This window comes from Lonchura striata, chromosome 4, assembly GCF_050655825.1.
Source record: "Lonchura striata isolate lonStrDom1 chromosome 4, ASM5065582v1, whole genome shotgun sequence".
Classification (NCBI taxonomy): Eukaryota; Metazoa; Chordata; class Aves; order Passeriformes; family Estrildidae; genus Lonchura; species Lonchura striata.
The window spans coordinates 53,407,637-53,428,951 of record NC_140706.1 but is presented as its reverse complement, the minus strand read 5'-3'; the positions used below and the strand labels follow the sequence as shown (position 1 = coordinate 53,428,951).

The following is a 21,315-nucleotide window of genomic DNA, read 5'->3' as shown; positions in this document are numbered from 1 at the left end:
GAGTTATTCAAATAACATGATCTTTTACAATTGCAATTTAAACACCAGGCCAGATTCCTTCTCATGGATATGCATATACACCCTCCTTCTCTTTCCTCTAGGCTTCATAGGTGTTTCCAAAAATAGAAACTGGCCTGAGGCTAAGCTGCTGCTTTTGTTCATTAGCCTACATTTTTTCCCAAGACTTTTGGTAATGATATATATAAAGGCAATGAGCCTTTATATGCTGAGAAACTGACTTTTAAACAGGTTTGATAAGGTGATTCTTTTTGTTCAAATAGTCATTTCATTCTTGCAAGTAGTTTATTTTTATAAAGAAGGTGATTTGTAAATGCTCAGCTCATCTGCTATATTTCAGTATTTTCCAGTGACCATTTTAGCTCTGTGGCACAAGAGGCATCTTCAAAAGTGTGGTAGTGCATTCTTCTAGGGAAATTTTGTTTACTTAATTACAGTGTATTTTGTTATCTTGCATTAGATGAAAATCAGAGTATGTGGTAACATTTGCCTTGCAATACCAGGCTGGATAGTTATTTCTTAATGATTGAGTCCTTGGAGAATAAAAGTAATTTTGTTTTAATGAAAAGAAAGAAAACACAATTATAAGGCTTTATCATAACACAAACTTGAGGTCTGTGCCTTTTAAAGTGTGGAAGGTATTAAAAATATGACAATGGATAACATCATTCCTGTTCATTTATGTTTAATTTTCTGCTTCTCTTGGTATGTACAAGTTTAGCTTTAACATTGTCTGTGGAGTCCTGGCTTACATGCCTATTACCGTAAGAAAATTAAAACATTACCCCACATCCCTAAAATCCCTGAAAAATCCAAAACACCACTGGTGGATTAGAGTAGATTAGATGGGTTTTGATCTTGCTCCAGATCTATGACTTAAGTCTGTATCTGGGTGTGGTATCTTTTTCAACATGGTGATAAACCCATTTCATCTAGACTACCTCTACTCAAAATTTAACACAGTATGTTACCTACTCTCTAGATATTACTGCAAAGGTCTTGTGTTTGAAATGCTGTGGGCATCAAATTGTTATAATGCTTCTGTTGTGTGGTTCTCTGAATACCAAGAGATTGGAAAGGCAATGGTCTACAGAATACTGTGCTGAAATCCAGAATAATCTTTCTGGTTAGTTCACAGCAGCATAGAACATTTTTTCTTGTCTTCACTAAAAGGGAAACCTGCACTGTTGTTTGATTGGCTTTTTCATCTACTGTGATGAGATTCTCTTATGAATTCAAAGTAAGAAACTCTGATATCTGTTTAGCATGTGCTGAATGAAGTCATCTACCAGATTTTTGGCATGTTTGTTTTTCTTGTTTTTTTACAACCTGATTAGTGTTGTCTTCTAAGAACACAGACATAACTTTTCCTAAGCAGTCAGAGGTCTCAGAAACATGTTCTAACCTCTGCTACTCTTTCAATACTAATGCTTATACAACCTCTGGCTCTGGAATTCTTTCAACGAGGAACAAGATAGTGCTTACACAGATTAAATGTATTTTAACGTCTCGATATAAAACTATATCAGTGCACAAGTGTCTTTAAGCCAACATTTCTGACAAATATATTTGAAATTAAACAGAACCATCTTGCTGGAAAAAGATTGCAACTGGAATTTGGTAAATTTTGTAGAAACTTTCAAAGTAATTGTAGGGAAGTGAAAGCAGGCAGCTTCAGGAAAATCTCCAACATTAAGGATGAAATATCAGCATACTGATCTTGCATTTCACCCTGTGCTTTCTACATGGAGATAGCTTTCTTCATATCTGGTTAATGGAAGCAAAACAGATCCTAATTCCTGTGTCTAAGTATCCCAGTGTCATCTGTCTCCAAGGCAAACATGCCCTTGGTGTTTGTTGAATTCTGTGGACTGTAATGCAGACTCCATGTATCTGCATGTGTGGATTATCATTATTGATACTCAATTCATGTGGAAAACAACATAGATGCTTTGATTTTTATGCTTATATTTGTGTATCTATACAGTTTTGACTTGCTTGTCCAAAAATTGTGCATATCACAGAGGGCTGAGCAGTTGCTAGCCATCGAGGTCCTGTAGAGAGAAGTTTCTGCCTTCAGGCCCTACAGGGACAGAGTGTGTTTAAAATAACTAATGCTTTCTAAAGCTACATAAGAAAGTCTGTAATCCAAACCAGATAAAATGCATATTAATGATAATAAAATGTTAAACAGTTACAAATAGCTAAAAATAATTCTCTTGTATGGCACAGTAAAATTACATCCAAGACATTCAGGACACAAGAAGCTGTGAAGACTGGGCAGGGAAGTAAAAGAAAAAGCTCTTAATGCTGCTTGTATATAATATTTGATTAATGATGTTATTTTGTTTTAGAAAGAAACTGTTTAGTGGCTTTAAATAATGTATTTGCCTAATGTATTTTTTTTGTAAGCAGCAAATGGTGCCAGAAGTGGTAGCAGCAGACCTTAAAGAGATTTTAAGTGTCCATGATAAGTTCTTGTCAGGATTGCAGGAATAAAGGGCCAGTTTTTCCCCCTACCCTGTGTTTATTCTTGGTAGCTCAAACCATTTCATCGGGGAGTAATTTCATAGTGGTAGCCAGGTAATTGCTGACTTGTTGCTTGTGCACTGGGCAAAATCCCTACCTCAGCTATTCACCAGGCATGGATTTGGCAAGAGGAAGAGCACGCCTTAGTGATTTTTGTCTTTCCACTCCACAACAGGCATTGAGGCAGAAAAATCAATGGCCAGTGTGAGGTTAGGGTGACAAACAGGAAATGTGAGCTCTTCCTTATTTTGTTTTCTCAGCCCTCTACTTTGTCTAGGATGTTGCATTAGTTTTGCCATATTTTGTAGAAATAAAGGCCTTAGAAACCTCTTGCTGTCTTAATAGTTCAAGTTACTGAGGCCTCTTTCTGTTGCCATAGTGATACATCAGTCAGTTGTTCTCAAAGGTGTCCAGATGCTAAAACAATCGGAATATTTTGAACAGTGAATTCTGCTTACAGAGTCCTAATTTTAGTCCTCCCCATTTGAATTATAATATAAATAAATCAGCTGCTGGCACAGAGCATGAGGAATCCTCACTTCAGTTTCAAGTTCTTACAAGGCAGCATGGGAGAGGATACATGGCCCAGGGAACTGTATGTTATGCTTTAAATCAACTTAGCATCTGCATCACTGGCCAAACTCTCGGGCTGAAAGGTCAGCCTACAAGGGGCAGTGTGGAAAAAGAAGTGTCTGAAGACACACGAGTCTTGGAGCAGATAGTGTTCTGCTGTGTGATGTTCATAGGTAAATGCAGAAAACTATTAATGTACTACTAGTGCATGAAAAAAGTATAGTGAAGTTCAGGTGCACCATTTTAAAATCAGATTTAAAGTTAAGCTGATAGTTGTGCACTTCATTTGATGTGTTTCTTTGGATATGACTACCCTGCAGTTCAGAATCGTGATGGCAGCATGCAACCCTCTGAACTGTCTAATTTAAAGGTGGTTTCTGCATTAGTACTTCAGTACTTCAGTCATATTTCTGATTTTGATTTTTACTCAAAGGTATTATTTGCTGTAAAAGTGTTCTTGGAGCTACAGATTTTATTATGTCATGAAGCAGACACAGTAATTTGACAACTCTTTTTCATGTCAGAAATATTTTCCTGAGTTGTAGGAGAGATTTACAGATGAAGAGCCTAGAAAAATGATAGGATGAGTGGCAATGTTTTTAAGCTGAAAGAAGGTAAATTCAGACTGGATCTGAGGAAGGAGGTTTTTACAGTGAGGATGGTGAAACACTGGAGCATGTTGCCTAGAGAAGTTGTGGATTCCCCATCCATCAAAACATTCAAGGGATGTTGGATGGGGTTCTGAGCAACCTGATCTAGCTGAAGGTGCCCCTGCTTATTGCAGAAGGATTGGATAAGATGGCATTTAAAAGTTCCTTACATGTCACCAATCATTTGACAGTTCTTCAGACTCTTTAAGATCAAGTTTTTTTTTTTTTTTTTTTTTTTTTTTTTTTTTTTTTTCTGGTAAACCTCTCAATGAGCCTATGTAGTGAGTCTTTTCAATATTTTGTCTCTGCCCAAGCTCTTTCATTTGAACCTTGCAACTGTACTTACCTGAGCAAGGTTCTTAAGTGTGAGATCAAATACATGAGAAAGCTTCTTGAAATCACAGTGACTACCTGGGTGATGCTAAGGGGGAGAGTTACAGCTCTAATGCCATTCTGTACAGCACTGTTTAGTGCAGATGCTAACCCAGGATTTCACTACTGATACATATTGGAATCTAGGAAGATTTTGGTGCATATGTAGACTGAATTTATTAGCTGCAGTAAGCATATTCCAAAATTTAGGAGCTTTTTTTCCGTTCTCAGAGTTTCAAGTTGTAGGTATATAATTGCTACATCAGAAGACTGGTAATCTTTTTGACTCTTGAAGCCTTGCCTAATTCCTTTCAAAAGAAATTCAAACCAAGCTGATTATGTATTATTCTTCACTTAATCAGTTTGGATTTTCCTTTCATTTTTTTCTCACTATGTTTTTTTTTTTTTTCATTTTTAGTAAATCCCAGAGAAGATTTTCTTTCCTCTCAAAGCAACAGTGATCTTAGATTACATCTGTAATTTTTGTGCTTCTGTTTATCCATTATTGAGAGATGCCTCTGCCGGAATTAAAGTGTAAACATGGGGTTGAGGTGATACCAGCAATATGTGTACATGCTTCTGCACAGTTTGCCAAATTCGGAACCCTTGTCTGAATGGATTACCTAGGATATGCCAGGCCTGGAGCCAGGCCACCCTGCCACTCCATCCTGTGCTTATCTCATGGCAAAGTCCTTCTATGGCCTTAAAATCACATTTGCCTGTCTCAAATGCCATTTAAGTCCTTACAGCCCCTCAGTGATGATGTGAAGTGTGGTCTCTAAAACAGCTGCGTTGTCAGGCAGTGGTGTCCACATCACGATTCCTGTCTGCTCTGGCAATCCTTTCAAAAAGGCATCTTTCAGTGATGTGAAACAGGAATGCTTTTCACACTTATTTGGAAAAGCAGATAGAAGATGATTGTACTCTTTCAGTTTCTGGATGATTGGGACAATGAGCTTTGGAAGCATGTGTCACTCTTTGGGTGAGAGAATGCAGAAAAGAATAGGAATGGTCAGTGTTGCTCTGGAATGACCATACTTTGAATGCTGTGGTTCCAGCCCAGCTGAAAAACCTGAGACAACAGCTGGATTGCAGTATACTCTCCACCACTACATTTTAGTGGTAATAGGTAGGAGAGACAGCATTTATATCCATTTCTTTAAAGCAGATACTTTGAAATGGAGTAAACATAAACAGTGTGTTTATGCTGTCAGTAGCCTACTTCTGCATTCTTTTATCTATTTTGCTAGTTAGTCTTTAAGCTGTATTTAGCGACTTGAAAGGGAACTGAATATTTCTGTTTTCTGTGTTGTCTCTCATGTGGTCTCTTGTGCATCCTGTATTGCTTTTTGCACATAATAGGAAAAGAAGTTATTTTGCTGTACTCATGTCTCCTTTGAAATGGGAAACTTTCCAGGAAATAGTAAGATACAGCCTTTACACTATTTTTTTTGTCTGCTAACTAGTTGAAAATACTACCTGACATTGCCTCTTGTCTAGGTTGCTCATGTTGGTAACTTAATTCTTCTTGCTTTGAGGAAAAACAGAAAAATGAACCAGACTCTGTTGTTTTTATTTTTCCCTATGTACAACCACTGCAAAAATGTGAATGATTTTGTAAAATCAATTATAGGTAACAGTTGTGCAAAGAAAATAAAATTGCACTGCAAAGTGAATATGGAAGAAGCCTTATATCTGCTTATAGAATGGGAGTATCATCAGCTCTCATGTTCCCTCTCAGTCACTGCAACCATCAATTTATAGGAGAGATTGACAAGAAAGCAATCTACAAATGTAATTTAAATATCTTATGCAATTGTTTGCAGCCAAGGGATGAAGCAGTTCTCTGCAGCTTAATTTGATCATGAGTTGCAAATGGTGAATGAGCTGGTTTTGGAGAGCCATTGACTAATTGCAGTTACTGTACTTACTATTTTCAATATTTTGTAATTCAGCTGCTCTCTTTTCCTTCTGTGTGGTGGAGAACAATGTAGGAGGGAGAGGAGTGATGGCAGTTGTCCTGTGATGATGCTACATAGATTTTCTCTATAGCCCTGCCAAGGAAGCTTTGATCATTTGCAAGTGTAGTCATTGTTTGGAAAACTTCCTCTTTCCTACAACAAGAGATTTGGTTTCTAATACACAATTGACTGTGAATGTTTCAATCATTTCCCTAAAGTATTACTGATGTGGCTGAACTCAACTTGAGAAAAAGATACAGAGGTGGAATGTTAAGCAAGGTACTTAATGAGGTCATTTTGAATCAAAATGTGGAGGATCAAGAAAACGACAGCATTTTCTAGTTGAGGTAATTGTAACTGCAAAGTAAGATGAATGCATTGTATCATTGTGTAGCTAGTCCTCATTAAAATAAGAAAATTGAGGAACTATGTAGGGATAATACAACTTTGCTGATGGTATGTCTGAGCACCAGATGGTGAAAAGTTGGATAGAACTTTTTGAGTCAAAATACAGTTACTGTAATGTACATTGGCAGAGTGTGGCCAAAGCTGATTTAAAACATTGAACTGCGCAAACAAAGGACAGTGCACTTACTGTAATTGGGAATACAAATTTCCCCTGCTTCAGCAGCAAACACTGGACAACATAACTGCATCTACAACTACAGTTCCTGAACTAGATCTGAAGTGAACATAAGAAAAACATTGTCACCAAATCACAGTGACATTTGACATATGATACCATAATGTCATTCTAGATTTGGCCTTCACCCTAAAAAGAATGTCCTTTGGAGTAAGATTATCAATTTATCTATCAGATCTGAGAAATGTTTTTAATTTGTAAATTAAATTAAAATCTGTGCATTCCCTTTCATCCTTCTTTTCTCTGTTCTGCGTGAATCATCAGATTCTCCACTGGGCATTTCTGCAATAGAGAAAGCTTTAATTACATTACTTGCTTGGCCTTCATGTGCACAAATTTCCCCGAAAAAAATACATCAAGATAAGTAATTTTGCACTATTTGGTTAAAGAGTTTATTTAAAAATATGCCTTTCTTATATACATATATGGGCAGATGCTTAAGATAGACTGGGTTCCAGAGTGCAAGTTTTCTCCTGTATGTTCTGTAGTGTCTGGAAGTGTCTGCTTTATTTGCATAACTGAGAATTAAAAATCAGACTACAAACATCAACTTAATTCCAACGTGGCAGTCTGACACTTGGCAACCAAGAACTCTTCTAAACTGATGGCCTTGGGTATTGCAAAATATTGCAATATACTTTGCAAAATAGTCTTGGCAAGTACATTTTAATTAGAACAATGAACCATAAGACAGAGTTTTGAATTTTAATTTTGGGCTGAGATTTTTTGCTGTGTGATGAAATAGAAATTATTTTTTATATGTATCAAAACTCCTTGATATCTTGAACAATTCTAAAAGATATAGTTGAAGTAAATAAAACATTACCTGGTTCAATCAAGCTTGAATAGGATGGTTACTATAAGTAATGCAGGCAGAGATATTTGAGACAGGCTTAGGCAATTGAAAATCAATTATTTTATTTTGTCTGGACACATCTACCTGAAGAGCTGGTATTGTAAGTTGTAGTGTTAGTCACTCACAGCATTGTTATTCTAATAAAATAACAGAGTTTTCCGCTATCTTATGTGGCAGTTGCCTAAGTGCTGAATAGCACACCCATCCTCTGCTGGGATAACTGCAAAGCCACTCAGGCACCGTGTTCTTCAGAGGCAGGGCTACAGTGGGCCACGCAGAAAATGCCTTTGGATTTAAAAGAAGAGACAGACTTCATTTTTGTTCAGCCTAAACTCATGTCCAACATAGACACTCAGAACAAGCATTGCTACATCCTCAGTTTAAAATATTACAGGAGATCTACAGCTTTTATTTTCCAGGTACCTATTAAAAGGGGTGAAGGCACTTCTATTTGGGGCAGCACAAAGAGTCCTCTAAATAATGACCTTACTGGACTTATTTTTTAAGACAGTCTGAGTGTAAAGTTAGATAATATACCAGTTTTTAAATTTGTATTTCAATGACCAGTTCTTGTAACATCCTACGCTATTTGGGAAGCCAGTGTTAGTTCCTGTTGTTAACCTTGATGCCTGGTGTTGCCTAAGGAGAATTTGCTGTGAAGCTTTACTGAAGGAAGATGCTTTCCAAGTACAGAACCAAAGATTTGGGAACAAGTCTGCTTCACTCAAGTGGGGAGTGTGAGAGAAGTGCTAGCTATGCCCTTTTTATTCATTTTTCTTGTATATCCAAAATCTTCAAAATATACAAAAATTATTTTGCTGTAAAATTTGGGCAAATATAGTTGTTAAACTATTTTAAGCCTTTAACTCAGGCTTTCACTAAATGAAGTCGAAGTGCTTGGTCTTAGGAACCACTCCAGGAACAGAATTATGCTTTCTAGTGTGTAAAAGCATAGCCTGTTGCTAAACTGTACCTGAAGTTCTGTTTGAGACCAGTGGTTGTATATTATCCTCTTGCAAGGAAATTAGGGCAGGTTTGGGTCTGTACCTTTGTGCAGCAGAAACATCGGTCTGGGGTAACATTATGTAAATGCTGAAGAGATGAGAGTGGGGTGGTTGGGGAGGAGGGACCAGGGGATCATTTGTTTTTTAATTTAAAAGCCTGTGGTGTTTATATTAAGGTACAGCCTCAATACAAATGTGTTGTAGATTAAAACTAGAAAAGACAGTTCAAGTGCATAGCAGAAATATATTTGTTTCACTTTCACAGTAATTTAATAATTTCTCTGAAGCATAACAAAGAACAGCATTTCTTATTTCTTACTGTCATTGGAAGTGGGGAAAGGAGGGATGTCACAGAAAAACTAGGTACATTTGCATTTATAATTGCATAGTGTAACTATTGGACTGTTGTGCTGTGCTGTTTCACAGCTCATTGTACAAATCCAGTGAAAGCATTATCAGGTATTCTTTTGAATCTAATGTGTGAAAAATACCGGTATTGTTGTGGTGTTGTTACTGACCTATTGAGGGGTTTTCTAAACCAGGTATTTTGCAGAACATTCCTGAAAACCATCATCCTGTGCAGTGGTTATATTAGGGTTAGCTTTGTTAAAAAATACACTACTCTTAAATCGTATTATCATGACTTAAATAGGAATACCACTGCAGCAAATATAAGTTCAATCAGCATACTGCTTAAAAATATGTAGACTGTTTCATGGTGCTTAAGGTTGAGAGATTAGCTGTATCCTAGAGGGAAGGAATTATGTAAAAAAATATCTATACCTGCATGCTATGTTTCACACACTGTCAGGGGGCGTTAGCTTTTTATATAGAACAACTAAATACAGAGGGATACTCCAGAGGTGTGCATAATCTAAATATTAGTATTTCTAAGAGCATGATTTGGTCTGTTTTGCAGAGTAAAAAAGAGATATTAGAGAAGGACAGAAATAATTTTAAGAACAATCTCCTTATCCCCACCTCTAGCTCCAGTTTGTATTGTTCTTATTTATTTTTCGGGAGGTAACAAAGAAATAGGGGCAATATTCCACTTTCTCTACTGTGTATATTTTTCAGTGTATCTGTGAATAGCCCTGGGAGCAGTACTTTTAATAACCTATCAAAATCTATGTTTGCAGTGAATATTCAATATGTTATTTTTACTTGCATGGATTTACTGATAGTAGAAGTGGAAGACCATAGCTAAAAAAGGAGAAGTGGTGCTATTTCTCTTTCTTTATGTCCTCTTCACCCTCCTTTTTCTTACCAGTCAATACACTGACTGCATTGGACACCATATGGGATGTATAAAACACCTACAGCATAAAAAAAACCAACCAAAAGCAATATAGGAAATGGGGAGGTAAGAAGCAGAGCAAATATAAGTGAAAAGACTGTGCATCATCACACTAGGACACTTGCAGCTTTGGTGCAGTTGGATTAAGACATAAATTTGAAATTATATTGCAGTAGTGTTAGGCTGTGAAGACAAATGTTGCACTAAATAAGAGTGTTTTTAAAAGAGCCAAATGCTGGAAAAACTATTTGTACAGTTGCAAAGTGATACAAATGTTCTTTCTCCTGGGCTCCAGGAGCAGGATTAAGCTGTGTTATACTGAGGACATCAACTAGCCCAGCTGCTTTTTATCAGCAATAGCTTTAGTAGCCACCATCTAAAAAGATGTTTGTGAATATTTTTTGGTTTTTTGGTTTTCTTTTCCTGTGCTGAAGCTCAAAGTATTTCATGTGCTTCCAGGTCCGTTTACTAGTTCTTTGTGGATGTGGTAGGATTTCACTCCAATTGTTTTGTTTTGGTATTTTAATCCTTTCTTAATCATTACAAAAGGGAGTAGTATGTAGCTTTTGTTGCACATCAAAAAATATTTGCTGCTGCTACATTGATTAAATGTGTAACAGCATGTATTGCAGATATATCCACCTAATATTAGTAATAATCCAGATTTAGAGCTTTCCTCTCAGCAGCCCACAGCATCAGCTTGTGTACAGGTTCTATAAATGTCTTCAAAAAATGGGAAAAGAAAAACATGCCAATACTTTCATCATAAGCATGAGGTGGTATTTTCAAGAGCAAGTAGGTACGCATCAAAATATGATAGGTTACATCCCCTTTTTCCTCCCAGATCAACTCTTTTATATGTTCAGTGCCTCCCTGTAATCCCAAGAGAATTCCTGTGATGAGCAATACAAGTAGGAGAGGGAAATACAGATAGGAGGTTACTGGGAGTGAGCTCCTGGGAAAAATCAAAGGAAGCACAGGCAGGGGGAATAGTGAGGTAGCTTTTAGGTAAACTTCCCCATGTTTTAATTAGTCATGCTTATAAACTATACTCTTGATAAAGCTCTTTATCGATCTGTTTGTTCATTTGTTTATGGAGAAAGCCTATAGGGTATTCATCCAAAAATACGGTAATGTTCCTCTAATTTGTCTAGTGATCTACTGCTCTATACCCAACCCTTTATTCAGACTTTTCAATACTGATTTTTCAGGAGCATTCCATCCTCACTTCTAGCTATTATGTTCTTTTGTAAAAGTGACATATTTATGTACAGTTTTTCTATGTGCCCAGATTGCTGCTTTAGAACATACAGAGTTAACATGGCTCACCTCTCCTGGCAGCCATAGGTGCAGAGTGACAGGGACCTTAAGTCAGAGTCACAAAGCAACCTGGAATAAACATTATGAGAACCAAGAATGAAAAACATAGTTTTGTTTTAGAATACATTTCTTGCTTTTTTAATTGCGTTGATTTAAAAGGTCACATGCACACAGTTTAAAGGGAGAGCAGAGGAAACAGAATTCTTTTTTAACAGATGAACTAAAAGGTGAGGTGATGTCAAGTTATTTTGTCCTACAAGAGCCCCTTATTAATAGGGCTGTGTTTTGGGCCCTTTTTTGGTCATACCTTTTAAAACTTAATCTAATATTGTAATCTTATTTTTGTATTCTTTCTCTGGACCTGTGTAAATAGAAGTGACTGATATTTTTGATTGGAAAATTTTAGATGGTCTATATAAATATTTTCAGAGATACAGTCTAGATAAACATTGCTATATTGATTATTTGTTGTCAGTTCTGACAAAGTCTGCTTCAGCACTCTAAAATAGGTAAATAAAAACCTCCTAATTTGCTTGTCCAAGGAATAGTGAACTCTGTTTGGGATAATTTATGGAGGAGATAGAAAATAAAATGTATGGGTCAGTGAGAAAGCACAGGTGTTCAGAAGTAAGATTACCTATTACTTCCTAAAACCTCTGCTGGTGTTGTTGGAACAAATACACATAAAAATAGTGTTTTATGTAGATGGACTTGAAATGGAACTATGCAAGTAAGGTGTGTAATAGTAATAACAAATACTATCTGCGAGTTCTCTACTTGCAGTTCTCTTAACTGTGCTGTAGATTCAAGTCAGAGAATAGACACAGTGCCAATACAAACCAGATTATTTAAAAAAACTTAAACAGGCAAATCATTATTCTGTTATTTATTAACTTAGAAATTACTTCTGTTTTTTTAAGATGTCAGCTAAAACCAGGAATACACTCACAGGGCTTGGAATTCAGTCCATATATGTAACAAAAATGGATGACAAAGCTGAGTCATAGTTCAAAAAGGGAGTCATTCATGTAGGGAATTTTGATATGAGCTCTAGCAAGGCTTGTTTTTCCTTCATATTTGAAGTTAAAATTCACCTGTTCAAAACAATATTTGATACATCTAGGTTTGTGCTACATCTACATTCTTCTTCCTGAATTATTTTATTAATGCAATACTACATACTTAAATGTAGTAAATGCCTTAAATTCAAATTAATGAAAGCAAACCTGAATTAATAATGAATGCCTTATAGACTTCAGGGAATCTGTAATTTATATGGCAAAAGAACACACTGATTCTAGCTACAAAAACAGATAATATTTGAAAAGGCAACAATTAAATACAAAGAATGGTTTTGGTTACTATGGGAACAGTTAAAGAAAGGTTTTTCAGCATTGCAAGCCACTGTGTGTATACAAGGGAAATTATGTTCTCTTGAATCAAAGAACCTATGAATGCTTTTACATGGGAAAGGCTAAATAATAAAAATATTTAAAGCAAAAGCTTTAAAATATTTCTGTATAATAGGTTGATGTTTTTTTTTTCTCTCTTCCTGCTTTTCCCCCATTTTTCTGCCACTAATTTTTGGAGTTAAGAGGTTTTTTGAGTTGTGTAGCAAAAAGCGCTTTGCAAAGAGGATTAGTGAAAAAAAGAGCAACATGGATGAGCTATTTTATTTCTGGGTCTGTTTATAAGAGATCTAATCCTATTTCATAAATTTGCTTAGGTGAAGGCATTTGTACTGCAGGTTAACATTTTTTCTCACATACTTTTCTATTTATTCTTGTAACCTGGAAAAAATGAAGACAAGTTAGAATAGGAAGAATTAGGGAAAATTGTCAACTCTGTGTTTCACTAAAGCTGAAGTGCTTTCTAATGGAGTTGCACAGTCATGTTATCTATGCTGTACTTAATATTATTGCTAAGGCAGGTGTTAATATTTTCTTGTTTTGCCTTTTTTTTTACTTTAATAATTATCATTCTTTCATCAATTTTTTTATATTCACAAAAATAAAAGAATGCTAGGTACTTATAGCATCAACTTTGCAGTAGAACAAATGTTAAAATACACAATATTTATATATATATAAAATATAATTTAGATCTTTTATACTTGATCTAAATCAGAGGGTTTGTTTATTGAGGAAACTTTAGAAGCTTAATCATGAGGAAAGCTCAGTCCTGCTTGAAAACTTTCTGAAAGACTTTGGATCATCTGAAATGATGATCCCAAGTCTTAGAATAAAGAAAATAGTAATTCAAGTGAATGAGCATATTTATTTTCATGATATGGCAATGAATTTTGCATGGAGAAGTTTCTTTGATTCCTTTTAAAATAAACTGTCTGAAAAGTGTGTTATCAGCTATTATTTAAATATGTGTTAAACAATACTGTGCTATTTCTGTGTATCTTTCAAACTTCAGTTGTGGGAATGTGCTGACACTGAACTACAATCCAGCAGTTATGTAAATGACACAAAATTTGTCATCTCATTATCTGTGCTTATTTGTGAGGTGGGGGCCTTCCTTGTGATCCTAAGTACCATACAGCTCTTTTATTTTTAATACTGAAGCAAGAGTAGATCTTTTGAGAAAAATATGTTATGGAGCACTAAGGAGATATACTTAAAAGTTGCAACTCTCTTTGGATGCAATATTTATTATGAGGTTAATGGGTAGCATTTTTTGCAGCTGTATATGAAAAAAAGAAGAAAGACTGTATTGTTGCAGGAAGTACTTCTGTATCCTCATAGAGAGACCTGGGAGTAACTGACATGTGTGTACAGTCATAGGTGAGGGGAAAGTCTCTAGATTTAGACCCATTTTTGCCGGTTTGGGACCCTTACTATGGTTATATTCAGGTCTTGTTTTTTTACAAGTCGTCAATAAAAAGGAAGGACATGTTCTGTATCTTGCAACCACATTTCATTTATAAAAACAACCTTTCTGGATTCTGCATTTTGGGGAAAACATATCTCTTCATAACTGATTTTCACTTAGACCAACATTCATTTGTTCAGATCATTTAATAAGTTGTAACTTCAAGTTGTTGTCAGGAACAAGTGAATACAGAACTGCTAGGGTGAGATAATGCTGGGTATCTCAGTGGTCTTCTCAACGTCCCCTATATTCATTGGCTTTGACATCCTCCTCCATGAAGAAGGACGCCAGTAAATTGTGTTACAGATGGTTTTGTACTGACTTCTGTCAGTCCTCTGTGGAATCTCCACTGAGCAACACTGCAGGTGGCATAGGCTCCAAATGTGTAGCTGCCATGATTTTCATGTGCTGTTCCACTGCCATCCTAAGCCTTTTCAAAGCCATTGAAAAGGTGATGAAATTGCTTATAATGGGGACTGAGACAAATCTGTTGTGCTGTCTGCAGACAAATTGTTGCCAGGACTGAAATGAGTTTAGAGCTCAGTGTTACCTGTTTGAAATCCTTGTCTGAGCTGTTTCCCATCATCTAGGCTGATGGTCATTCTGCTAAGCAGGGAAAAGAGCAGCAAGAACAGGCACAGCCTGTCCGTGGTGGCAGGAATGGGCACGGATGGGCTCTTCCAGCTGGGCAATAACTTCAGCAGCACTGACACAAGGCAGGGGCTGTTTCTCTTTGCTTGTTGAGTGCTGCTCCAAAGATAACCTCAGAACATGTCAGGAAAAGTAATAAAAGACAGACAAGAAGCCTGGCTTTAGACAAGAAGAGGCAATGAGTACATTTTTATAGATTGCTTCCTTTGTCTGGGTTGGAGAAAGCTGACTCAAGGCTAGCCACTACTGAGGCTTTATAAACAGTGTTACAGGTACTCTGGTGATTTGGGGCAGTCAATAATTTATAAAATGATAAGTTTCTTTTCAATGAAGCAAGAGTGACCTCACATTACTTAATCTTACGGGTAGTATTGGCCTGATTGGCCACATTTACCTATTCTCTTAAATAACCTTTGTAAAGTTAGCAAAGGGTAGAACAGATTATTCAAAAAGCTTACATTTGTACCTTGTTTTTGCTAACACTGACTGTGGAGAAAGCAGAAGTCTGTGGAAAGTCTGGTAGAGTCATTCTTATTGGACCAGATAACTAATTAATTCTTTAAAGTACTTGTTTATGCTTTTCATACACGTTCTTGAGGGATAGAATTACTTTTCCATGCTGCAATTTGCCTAAAGTTAAGTGAAGTAAGCAGTGTTCCTTAATTCCAAACTCATTCTCCCAAGGCCCTGAATATTTTCTAAAATATTTTCCAAATATAGCTTCCTTATTATATATAATGAAATAAAGTCAGTAGTAAATAGTCAAATGTAAGAGCAGAGATTATAAATGAGTTTACTTAATAATACATCATACTACCCTGTGATCATCCTCAGAGCACTAGCTTTTGAAGGCAGTAAGAATTTCAAATCTGTAGGGAAGATATATAGGTAATGCATCTTTACCTATATAGGTAATGCATGTATGGTTTTTAATTAACCATACATGAGATTCATAAAGGTCAGTTGTGTTGCCAATTTTTTTTTATATCAGGGCAAAACCACAATAATGATACAGGCTTAGAGAAGCCATGGTTATGCTGAAGGAATTTTATTTACATAGCTGCAATTTTGTTGGGGTGAATGGGGAGAAATAATTCACACACAGTGGGATGCCTGTTCCATCTGCATTAGATTCATGTGTACCTTGCCAATAAATCAGGCTGTCCAAAACACCTTTGCTGCTTAACCTTAGAGGTGTCTTGTCGCATAACAAGGAAGCTGCACAGATATTTCTTTATTAAATATATGCAGTCATGCCTGTAGGTGTCAGTGGTTCGATACAATGCCACAACAAGAAACCTAAAAGAGGTGAGCAACTTCCTTTGATTCCAGAAACAACAGCTAACATAATTTCTTCACTTGTTAGCTTTACTAAAACATGGAACCTTTTACTTTGAATGAAATGCTACCTAAAGTGATTGAGTATGTCCAGTAGTGGTATACTATCAACTAGCTACCTGGAAATAATCACAGATTAATTATTTTTAGTAATTTCTTTTTTGGTTGATAGAGTTAATAAGTGTAGCAAATGGTTTTGTCAAGTATGGTTTACATTTTGGTTTTCTTTTTTTTTTTATTGCAACTTCGTAGATTTTCTAGGAAAGAAGTTGATGATTTCTCTGTTAGACTGAGTAATGCATTATGTAAGCATCCTTCATTGGTGGTGGTGAACAGAAGAACAAATGTTAATCTTTGTTCAATCATGCTTTTTTTACAAGAGGAATTAGCCTTTGATCATTTTGATAGAGCTGTTGTGTTTTATGAGGCATCTAATCTTGAATCTGTACTTGCTTACATTAGGACATTGTTTTCTAACAATGCTGTGTATAATGTGGTCAGGACTGCTGCTGAAAACATGCACTTCAGTCCTTGTATCCTATGAATGCTGATGAGCAGGAAGAAGGATTGCTGTCTTGCTGTCTAGTCCTCAGGTTTCTTGGGGCTATGAATCCCATTGTATATTGATGACACGGGGATAAACTTGTTCATTCAAGCACACCTATGAAAAATTCATGTCTGTTCTAAAGATCTGTGCTTTGGATGTGTATTGGTGGCTATGTGAGCACATCACATCGTGTATTGGTCAAAGCCTGTGGTTTTTAAAGTTGTTTTCAGAATGGCTTTATCCATCTGCCAAAGGAGAAATGAAGGGGAACCTTTGGTCATCCAAAATTTATTAGGAAAATTTGATTGAAGAAGATCATGTCTGTCATGAGGTTGCTACTTCCTCTAGATAGTGATGAATTAAGGTATTTAAAAGTAGGAACTTTAAACCATGAGTTAAATAGCTGGATAAATATAAATGTGGCAGCTGCTTTACTGTCTTCAAAAGACTAATTATAATCTCCCTTTTCATATCAGTGGTAAAGCAGTTGAACAGTTGAGATTTGCTATGTAGAATTTAATTTCCTGACATTAAAAGTTTTATGTATTTAATGCTAAAATGCCAGATACTGCATTATGCTGGATATTTTTGCCCACTAATTTGTACTGGCCAGGAGTAGTGCTGCTGCTCTGCAAAAAACTAGTAGAGAACATACCCTTACATGCATGTGTGCTTGTAAAATGGGGGCATTCAGCATGTATGAATAATACCTTTAGAAATCAAGGAGCTATTTATTTTAGTCTCTTTCTGGAAATAGTGGAGGTTGTGTTTTGTTTTGTTTGTTTTTGTTTTGTTTGTTTGTTTGTTTTTTTCACTGAAACACAGTGGCTATGTGTATTAGAACATTGTAAAGTCAGGAAAGTTCATGAGAGCCAATTGGATTTGTATGCATGATTCAATGCTCAAATCCCCCACTGACAAGAGAGAAGTATAGGAGAAGATTTAAAAATTCTTTTTTTACTACTTCTATCTGAAAGTCATAGGTTCGAGGTATTGAGTTTTGCAGAACTCAAGTAACTTACCATAAATGCACTTTTATCTGAAGTCTGAAAATGTCATAATGAAGTTAATATATGATAAAAATTCAGCTACAGTACTATGAAGATCTGCATAGTTATTCAAATCTAGGCAAATGACTGGTCCATTGAAATTTAAGCCTGTGCATAAGTCTTTGTGGGAAGCTTGTGCTGTTTTATCCAGTGTTCTTTCATTCAGCAAAGTAGCTGGGATGATACATGTCTGTGAAATGTAAATATAAGTACATTTGCATGGTAATATTTAAAGAACTTTAGGAAAATAAGTACTGAAACACAGGAATTAAAGATAAAAGTATTCTTATTTCCAAGAGAACTAGCCAGAAATTTTCAGCTATGGGAAAATACAAAGGACAAAGCTGTAATTCAAACAGATGAAGGTTGTGTCCTTGTAAAGAGTGGACTCTTTTAGTTTTATAATTAAGTTAAACAATTTAAATATTTTAAAATAATTAAAATTATAATAATTTAAATAATTTAAACTATTTATTTCTTGTGAGGTGAACATAGTAGAGCGATAAAATCTCTTGTACCATTTTGACCATAAAAAAGAAATTTGGTGATATCTTACCTTTTCTGTCCATTACATGTACATTTAAAATTCACTTTTGATATTAATCATACTTAGAATTCAATTTGCTGCCCATTGTGATTTCACTAGGGAAGACTCAAATCTTTCAGGGTAATGAAGTTCTAACTAAGTATTAGTTATTATGTACTTAAGATCTTACTTTTTCAGATGGTGATGCTTAATCTAGATTTTACACACTTCTGATGGATAAAGATTCCAGATCACATTCTGAAAAAGTAAAGAAGTTATTCTCCTAATCCAGTTGAATCAGGGATAGCTCTACACCTTGCACAGAAACTTTCCCAGGCAAGTGTCACCTTCTGCAGGCTCCAAATGTTGTTCATGGTGATTAGCACTGCACTGAAACCTTGCAGCAGTGAGGAAAGTTTAACCTGCAGTCTTAAAGCATCTTACCAGAGCATTTTAGGGAGAGGTTTATACATAGTTGCACAGCTTGCTTGAACTGGAAATTGAAAACTGTCAGCAGTGTTGTGCAGCCATGCAGCATTGGCTTAGGCCATAGTTATTCTCAGCTATGTATCATAAAAAGTAAGGCTCATGCCTGCCTTACTGCATCATGTTCATTCATTCAAACCCACTTCGAAATTAGGTGGGGCTGGGCTGAGCACCTGTCTGCTTGCTTCAGCATCACTTGGGAGCAGAAAACTAAACAGACAACTGAGGGAGAGGAATGAATGTCTGGAGAAAATTTAATAAGCTGCAGTAGATATTAGCAGAAGTGGGACTTTTGTAAAAGCCCATCCCAGTCAAAGTCAGTGGCCTTGAATAAGAAAATAGAATATCCAGTAGAGTGTACTGCTTTTCACATATTTTCTTTATACTTAATATGTAAAACTAATCCTTCTGTGACAATCATTAAAACAAATACCAACTCATTAGGAACAACCATTAAAATAAATCTTAACTATGAGCAAATCTTAATACTCATTAAAATAGGTCTCAGCTCATTAGAATTTTTAGTATACAGGTTGAAAACAGAAGATGAGATCATTTCTCAAAAGAAAAATCGGGCATCAAGGCCTTTTCTGTTTCTCTTGCCTCCTCAGAACTGAGGAGACTGGGTGTGCACAAGGAGCTGGGAGAAGACACAGCCAGGAGAGGTGAGCCCAGTTGGCCAGGGGGGTATCCCAGACCATATGGGCATCTGCTCAGTCTGTACATCTGGGGGAAGAGCAAGGGATGTTTGGATTGTGATGCCACTTGTCTTCCCAAGTGACTGTTCTATATGATAGAGCCCTCGTCTCCTGGGAACGGCTGAACACCTGCCTGCCCATGGGAAGCAGTGAATGAATTCCTTGCCTTGCTTGCATGTGCAGCTTTTGCTTTACTTGTTGAAGTGTCTTTATGTGAACCCATGAGTTCTGTAGATTTTGCTGTTCTGAGTCTGTCACTTGTTTCGCTAGCAGGGCAGTGAGCAACTGTGTGGTGCTTAGCTTGACAGCTGGGGTTAAACCACAACAGTCCTGCAGGAACTGCTGGTACCACAGTGTAGGTGCACAGTTTGTGGTAATTGGGTGGGGCTACAGCTGTGAGCAGCACTGACAGCAATGAGCCATGGAGTGCCCAGGGGCACTGACCATCACCAGAGGGAGCAGAAGGCACACAGGTGCCACGCAGGAACAGGAGGGTATGAAAGGTTGGGCTGAAGAACAAGAAAAGTAAATGCTTGCAGCCTTCTGAAGTGATGTGATGTTACTGTATGAGGCCTGAAGCCTTCTGATGAGGTATGGTGTTACTCTGTATGGGTGAATGCTTAAAGCATTCTGAACTTGTATGGGGGTATTCTCTGTCTTGGCTGTCTCAACTGCAGCATATGGTGGGGAAAGCACAGCAGTCCATGACAATGTGCCTTAGCTGGTTTTCCATGATGCTGTCTGAAAGAGAACTGAGAAGTGTGAAGCCATACCAAAATCTTAGTGTATGGCTACAAGTCTGTATAGTGGAAATTTTAACTGTTGCATGTGTATTTTGCTGTTATAGGGGAGGTGTTTGTCTTTTCTCTTCAAAAAAGATACTAATGCTGACAATTTAGAGGTACATATTTTATGACAGAAATTGGTTATTTTAAAATAATTCTATTACATCGCAATCCTAAAGTGTCTTTTAGTCACTCTGGAGCAAAATATTTTCTGAAACAGTGTTTGTATTTACTGCATGTTGTATTTCTTCACCTCTGCCTCATATGGACTTGAACTTTGGTAATTGTTTTGTTCTTCAGATTAAAGGAAATTGATCAATGGGAGTTGAAATCAGTGTTTCAGCTGAAGAGGAGTTACCCATGCATACCTGAGAGACGTCTGAGTATGAACCATTTATATTTAATTAAATGTAGTGGTCTGAGTGCAAACCAGATCTAATCTCTGTTTGTTGCAATGCAAGAATGAGTACATGTAGTTAAGCAAAAGAATAGTTGCACTCCGTTGGATCTCAGGGGCTGGAGGCATTGTTAGAGGTCTAACACTGGCTCTTCATCTACACCTAAAATAGATTGTATAGAAGACTTCAATTAAAGCTGACTTGTAGTTTTTGGTACTAATGAATTTCTAAAATTAACAGAACACTGTTGTAGGAAAGAACAGGCATGTTCAAAAAGTGTTGGCCAAAGACAGCATGCCTTTGTGTTAGCTCAGCTTTTAGATAAGCATTTAAAGCTATGCCAAATATTTTGAAGGTTTTAAAAGCTTGATATCCTCCTTTTAATATTTATCAGACTTTGTTGTGAGGTGTTCTTGGAAACTCACTGAGTTTCCTTATGAACACTTAGGAAAGCATGATATATGGACTCTTTCTAAGGGGTGCAAGAGGGAATGCAATACCATCTTTTTCTCTAAAAATTATAGTGTACTTTTTAACCCAAATAATGAAGTCTTTTTCAGGTGGTTCAAGGCTGATGTATTTTGCTCAAGAATAAAATCCACATTTTATTCTGAAATCTCATGGTCTGTGTTTGGCATAGTCTAAGAACAGAACCTGAGGGAGTGTTTATTCCTACTGAGCTCAAAAGAATGGAATCTGTACCCTTAGTAGTAGGGTACGTTCCACATTTCCTC

The 21,315-nt window shown here is 36.5% G+C and overlaps 1 protein-coding gene and 1 long non-coding RNA gene across 9 annotated transcripts in view; both read left to right on the top strand.

Moving 5' to 3' along the window:
* The window catches only part of CCSER1 (coiled-coil serine rich protein 1), a 641,644-nt gene that overhangs the window by 162,954 nt on the left and 457,375 nt on the right, over positions 1 to 21,315 (top strand). The gene's annotated exons all lie outside the window — the stretch shown is intronic.
* The window catches only part of LOC146767639 (uncharacterized), a 44,302-nt gene continuing 22,991 nt past the window's right edge, over positions 5 to 21,315 (top strand). The window contains exon 1 of the long non-coding RNA XR_014955189.1: positions 5 to 20,566. This is a non-coding gene — a long non-coding RNA (uncharacterized LOC146767639). The remainder of the gene's footprint in view (positions 20,567 to 21,315) is intronic.